Source organism: Triticum dicoccoides, chromosome 2A (assembly GCF_002162155.2).
Source record: "Triticum dicoccoides isolate Atlit2015 ecotype Zavitan chromosome 2A, WEW_v2.0, whole genome shotgun sequence".
NCBI classification, from domain to species: domain Eukaryota; kingdom Viridiplantae; phylum Streptophyta; class Magnoliopsida; order Poales; family Poaceae; genus Triticum; species Triticum dicoccoides.
The window spans coordinates 622,584,669-622,591,683 of record NC_041382.1 but is presented as its reverse complement, the minus strand read 5'-3'; positions in this window follow the sequence as shown (position 1 = coordinate 622,591,683).

The window sequence follows — 7,015 nt, the reverse complement described above, 5'->3', positions numbered from 1 at the left end:
GAACCCCAATTCAGAATTTAGCAGCTGCGACCTGTATAGCAGAGTCCATCCAGCCTTCGCAGTCGGAAGCTGGCAGAGGTTTGCTGCAGATCAGGGATCTACTCCGGGCAGCAGGAGATCAGAATTCAGCCGTGTCTCAGTCACGCAACAGAATTCACAGTCGATCCGTCACTGTGAATACGGTTCAGTCGGCTCACGGCCCCAGATCGCCTCCGCGGCGTGAAGGGCGCGAGAATCAGCGAGATCAATATGGCGACAGACTCGATCGAGATGATAGGCGTCGAGTGCCCTATTCCCCTCCGAGGGGTGGGTCTTACGCTCCTCGGCAGCCAGATGATAGGCGTCAGTACAGTACAGGGCGTAGGGTTCCAGTCGACCCCAGAGAACCAGGCTTCGACGCGCGATCCATTATCGTGCAAGGGTTAGTTGACCGGAACAGAGCCCATCGAGGTGGACTCGACAGAGATGTACCCACAAGCAGTCGAGTGCATGTTTCTAGTCCTGAATGTTTCAGCAGAGCTATCAGAGCCGCAGTTATCCCTCCCAATTTTAGGTTGGCAACAGGAGTCAGCAAGTTCACTGGTGAGTCTAAGCCTGAAACTTGGCTTGAAGACTACCGAGTGGCAGTTCAGATTGGTGGTGGGAACGACGAGGTGGCCATGAAGCATTTGCCCCTCATGTTGGAAGGTTCTGCCAGGGCATGGTTGACTCAATTACCTCCTAGCAGCATTTACACTTGGGAAGATCTGTCCCGAGTGTTCATCAGGACGTTTGAAGGAACTTGCAAGTGACCAGCTGGATTGACAGAGTTGCAAGTCTGCGTGCAGAAAACTAATGAGACTCTCAGAGAGTATATTCAGAGGTGGATCACTTTGCACCACACTGTGGAGAATGTGTCTGATCATCAGGCAGTCTGCGCCTTCAAAGATGGTGTCAAGAACAGAGAACTGAGTTTGAAGTTTGGTCGAACCGGTGACATGACCTTGAGTCGGATGATGGAGATTGCTACCAAGTACGCCAACGGCGAAGAAGAAGACCGACTCCGAAGCGGCAAGCACAAGCCGAGTCAGTCGGAAAAAGGAAACACCAGTCGGAAACAGAAGCGGAAGGCTGAACCGGCAGCTCCTGGAGAGGCTCTGGCCGTGACTCAAGGAAAGTTTAAGGGGAAACCAAAAGGATCCTGGAACCCCAAGAAGGTAAAGGATAAAGAAGGGAACGACGTGATGGATATGCCATGTCACATTCACACGAAGAAAGACGAAGAGGGGAATATCATTTACCCGAAGCACACCACTCGCCAATGTCGACTCCTGATCCAGCAGTTTCAGGGAAAACAGTCTAAGGACAAGGAGAAGGAGTCAGACAAGGCCGAAGACAAGGAGGACAGTGAGGAAGGATATCCGCATATCAACTCCACTCTGATGATCTTTGCAGATGTGGAAAGCAGAAGTCGACTGAAAGTGATTAACCGAGAGGTGAACATGGTTGCCCCCGCAAAAGCAAATTATCTGAAGTGGTCTCAAACACCCATCACATTCGACCAATCTGATCACCCGACTCATATTGCCACCCCTGGGAGGCAAGCTTTGGTGGTCGATCCAGTTGTCGAAGGCACTCGACTGACAAAGGTGCTGATGGATGGTGGAAGTGGGCTGAACTTATTGTATGCAGACACATTGAAAGGTATGGGCATTCCGATGTCCCGACTGAGCACTAGTAACATGAGCTTTCATGGAGTTATACCAGGGAAGAAGGCCAAGTCACTCGGCCAGATAGCTTTGGACGTGGTGTTTGGTGATTCGAAGCATTTTCGCAAAGAAAAGTTGACGTTTGAGGTCGTGGATTTTCAGAGTGCATATCATGCCATTTTGGGGAGACCAGCTTACGCACGATTTATGGCTCGACCATGCTACGTGTACCTCAAATTGAAGATGCCCGGCCCCAAAGGAGTGATCACTGTCACCGGTGATCGGAAAAAGGCAGAAGAGTGCTTTCAGAAGGGCTCCAAGATCGCCGATTCCCAGGTGACAGCGGTCGAGTTCGAAGAATATAAGCAAAACGCAGATCCGAGTGACTTGCTGCGATCCAAGAAGCCCGCCACAGAGTCTGCATTCCAGTCGTCCGGTGAGACGAAGCCTGTTCACATTCACCCGACCGACCCCGAAGCAGCTCCGACCCGCATCTCCATGACACTCGACCCAAAATAGGAAGAAGCGCTCATCCAGTTCCTCCGTGAGAACTGGGACATTTTTGCATGGAAGCCCGCTGACATGCCAGGTGTTCCCAGGGGACTGGCTGAGCATCGCCTAAGAGTCGACTCATCTGCAAAACCAGTCAAAGAGCATCTTCGGCGGTCCGCCGTCCAGAAGAGAAAAGCCATTGGCGAAGAAGTGGCTCGACTGTTGGCGGCAGGATTTATCCGAGAGATATACCACTCCGAGTGGCTCGCTAATGTCGTCATGGTTCCTAAGAAGGACAAGTCGCTCCGAATGTGCATTGTTTTCAAGCACATCAACCGGGCCTGCCCGAAAGATCATTTTCCTCTCCCTCGCATAGATCAAATTGTTGACTCGACCGCGGGATGTGAGAGGTTATCTTTTTTAGATGCCTACTCCGGGTGCCACCAGATCTGTCTGTACGGGCCCGACGAGGTAAAAACAGCTTTCATCACTCCATTCGGGTGCTTCTGCTATATCACCATGCCATTCGGCCTCAAGAATGCCGGGGCCACATTCATGCGAATGATTCAGAAGTGTCTACTCACTCAAATCAGTCGGAATGTGGAAGCTTATATGGATGATATTGTTGTCAAGTCACGAAAAGGTTCCGACCTGCTCGCTGACCTCGCCGAAACATTTGCCAACCTCAGAAGGTAAGATATCAAGCTCAATCCATCGAAGTGCACATTTGGAGTTCCTGGTGGCAAGTTACTCGGTTTTCTCGTTTCCGCACGGGGAATCGACGCTAACCCAGAGAAGATTGGCACTATTCTCCGAATGAAACGCCCTGTGCGAGTGCACGATGTCCAGAAGCTTACTGGATGCTTGGCCGCATTAAGTCGATTCATCTCACGACTCGGTGAAAAGGCATTGCCTCTTTATCGACTGATGAAGAAGACAGACAAGTTCGAGTGGACTCCAGAAGCTGATGCAGCGTTTGCCGAGCTAAAAGCTCTGCTCTCCACCCAGCCGGTGCTTGCTGCTCCAATCAGTAAAGAGCCTCTGTTGCTCTATATCGCAGCCACAGGACAAGTCGTCAGTACCGTGCTAACGGTCGAGCGGGAAGAAGAAGGAAAAGCCCTCAAAGTTCAGCGCCCAGTGTATTATTTGTCTGAAGTCTTGACTCCATCCAAGCAGAGATATCCTCATTATCAGAAGCTTGTATATGGAATATACATGACCACAAAGAAGGTTGCTCATTATTTCTCTGATCATTCCATTATAGTCGTCAGCGACGCTCCACTATCAGAGATTTTGCACAATAGGGATGCAACTGGTCGAGTGGCCAAATGGGCGATTGAACTTCTTCCCCTTGATATCAAGTTTGAGGCAAAGAAAGCCATTAAGTCCCAGGCAATAGCAGATTTCCTTGCCGAGTGGATTGAACAGCAGCAGCCGACTGAAGTTCACTCGGAGCATTGGACCATGTTTTTTGATGGCTCTAAGATGTTGAATGGTTCCGGTGCTGGGGTTGTCCTGGTTTCCCCCAGAGGAGATAAGCTCAGATATGTGCTCCAGATTCACTTTGATTCCTCCAACAATGAGGCAGAATATGAAGCCCTATTATATGGGTTGCGCATGGCCATTTCACTCGGCGTCCGTCGCCTGATGGTCTAGGGCGACTCGGATTTAGTGGTCAATCAGGTGATGAAAGAGTGGGACGTGAGAAGCCCAGCCATGACTGGATACTGCAGTGCAGTGAGGAAGCTGGAAAAGAAGTTCGAGGGGTTGGAGCTCCATCATATACCCCGACTGAAAAATCAAGCAGCTGATGATCTAGCAAAGATAGGTTCCAAGAGAGAAGCCATTCCGAGTGGTGTGTTCTTGGAGCATATACACACTCCGTCAGTCAAAGAGGATCCTTTCACCGAAGAAACTCCACAGCCCAAGAGTGCCACAGATCCGACTGAAGTTGAAGTCCCAGCGGTGGTCGACTTGATCATGGAGGTTTTGGTGGTCATTCCCGACTGGACGATTCCGTATGTCGCATATATCCTGAGGAAAGAGCTCCCGGAGGATGAGGAAGAGGCTCGACAGATCGTCCGTCGATCTAAGGCCTTTACCGTAATCAAAGGACATTTATACAGAGAAAGCGCGACTGGAGTTGGTCAGAAGTGCATAACACCAGAAGAAGGTCGACTCATCCTCAATGATATTCACTCGGGCACCTGTGGTCATCATGCGTCCTCTCGGACCATCGTGGCCAAAGCATACCGAGCCGGATTTTACTGGCCAAAGGCGAATGAGATGGCAAAAGAGATAGTGGATAAGTGCGAGGGATGTCAATTCTACTCGAATATGTCACACAAGCCTGCGTCGGCTCTGAAGACCATTCCACTCGTCTGGCCTTTCGCAGTATGGGGATTGGACATGGTCGGTCGTTTGAGAACAGGACGAAGTGGCTTCACGCATGTACTGGTGGCAGTCGACAAGTTCACCAAGTGGATCGAGGCTAAACCAATCAAGAGCCTTGACACCGGTACTGCTGTTAGCTTCATCAGGGAACTAATATTCAGATATGGAGTCCCACACAGCATCATTACGGATAATGGGTCGAACTTTGACTCAGAGGAATTCAGAGCTTTCTGCAACTCCCAGGGCACACGGGTCGACTACGCTTCAGTCGCCCATCCGCAGTCGAATGGACAAGCAGAGCGAGCTAATGGACTGATTCTTAAGGGATTGAAGCCTCGACTGATGCGTGATCTCAAACACGCGGCTGGAGCTTGGGTCGACGAACTTCCCTCAGTACTCTGGGGACTGCGGACCACACCTAATCGGTCGACCGAAAGAACTCCATTCTTCTTGGTCTACGGAGCTGAAGCAGTCTTGCCGAGTGATCTTCTCCACAATGCTCCTCGAGTTGAAATCTACAACGAAGCAGAGGCTGAACAAGTGCGGCAAGACGCAGTCGACCTTTTAGAGGAAGAAAGGGAGATGGCTCTGATCCGGTCGACCATCTACCAACAAGATTTGCGTCGTTTCCACGCCAGAAATGTGAGAGGTCGAGCCTTCCAGGAAGGAGATTTGGTTCTTCGAGTGGATCAGCACAAACCACACAACCTTGCTCCTTCTTGGGAAGGCCCCTTCATCATCACCAAGGTTCTCCACAACGGGGCGTACCGTCTTTACAACGTCGAGCGTAATATCGACGAGCCCCGAGCTTGGAACGCGGAGCTACTCCGCCCATTTTACACTTAAGTTTTATCACTCGGATGAGTTGCAATAAAGTACTTCTGTAGTTCATGGACCTCAAAATAATAGTGTCATAGTCCCTCCATAATTTCTGTCGCTTTTTATTTTTGTCCAATAAAATTCCCCCTCAGTGGGTGACTTAGCTGCGAATCCGTTTCGCCTAAGTTTGTAAAAATCCTACCAAGTGGCGAGCCAGACTCCCACTCGGAGGCTTAGCTGTGAATCTGTTTCGCCTAAGTTATCAAAATCCTACCGAGTGGTAAGCCAGCCTTCCACTCGGGGGCTTAGCTGCAGCCCTGTGCTCGCCTAAGTTATAAAAATCCTACCGAGTGGTAAGCCAGCCTTCCACTCGGGGGCTTAGCTGCAGCCCTGTGCTCGCCTAAGTTATAAAAATCCTACCGAGTGGTAAGCCAGCCTTCCACTCGGGGGCTTAGCTGCAGCCCTGCGCTCGCCTAAGTTATCAAAATCCTACCGAGTGGTAAGCCAGCCTTCCACTCGGGGGCTTAGCTGCAGCCCTGTGCTCGCCTAAGTTATAAAAATCCTACCGAGTGGTAAGCCAGCCTTCCACTCGGGGGCTTAGCTGCAGCCCTGCGCTCGCCTAAGTTATCAAAATCCTACCGAGTGTAGAGCAACCCTCTCACTCGGGGGCTTAGCTGCAGTCCAAGCACTCGCCTAAGTTACAAAAATCCTACCGAGTGAAGAGCAACCCTCTCACTCGGAGGCTTAGCTGCAGCCTCGTGCTCGCCTAAGTTATCAAAATCCTACCGAGTGGTAAGCCAGCCTTCCACTCGGAGGCTTAGCTGCAGCCTCGTGCTCGCCTAAGTTATCAAAATCCTACCGAGTGGTAAGCCAGCCTTCCACTCGGAGGCTTAGCTGCAGCCGCGTGCTCGCCTAAGTTATAAAAATCCTACCGAGTGAAGAGCAACCCTCTCACTCGGGGGCTTAGCTGCAGTCCAAGCACTCGCCTAAGTTGTGAAAATCCTACCGAGTGAAGAGCAATCCTCTCACTCGGAGGCTTAGCTGCAGCCTCGTGCTCGCCTAAGTTATCAAAATCCTACCGAGTGAAGAGCAACCCTCTCACTCGGGGGCTTAGCTGCAGCCCTGTGCTCGCCTAAGTTACAAAAATCCTACCGAGTGAAGAGCAACCCTCTCACTCGGGGGCTTAGCTGCAGCCCTGTGCTCGTCTAAGTGGACTAAAGAATAAGTCGATTGCAGCACAGGCACCTTGCTTTGAACCTGCAAAAGACATTCCGAGCCGAAGGCAATCGTATTCAAGCACCAAATCCAAGTTTGAATCGACATCTAAAGGAACCGAAAGTGCTCAGGCGTCAAGCCTGTTAAGGTTTGTCGGTTACAATTTCACTCGGCATACCGAGGCAAATTTAAAGCGTCGAGCCAGAAGAAGTTTTTTACCCCTCCTGTGGAGGGCTGGAAGGTGCAACAAATTCATCAAGGTCAATCCCGTCGGCGATCCGAGTGGCAGCTGCAAGGAAAGTTTCCATAAAGGATCTGAAGTCGTGCTTCTTGGTATTGGCCACCCGAAGGGCCGCCAGCTTCTCTTCTCGCGCATCTTTGCAGTGGACTCGGGCCAGACACAGAGC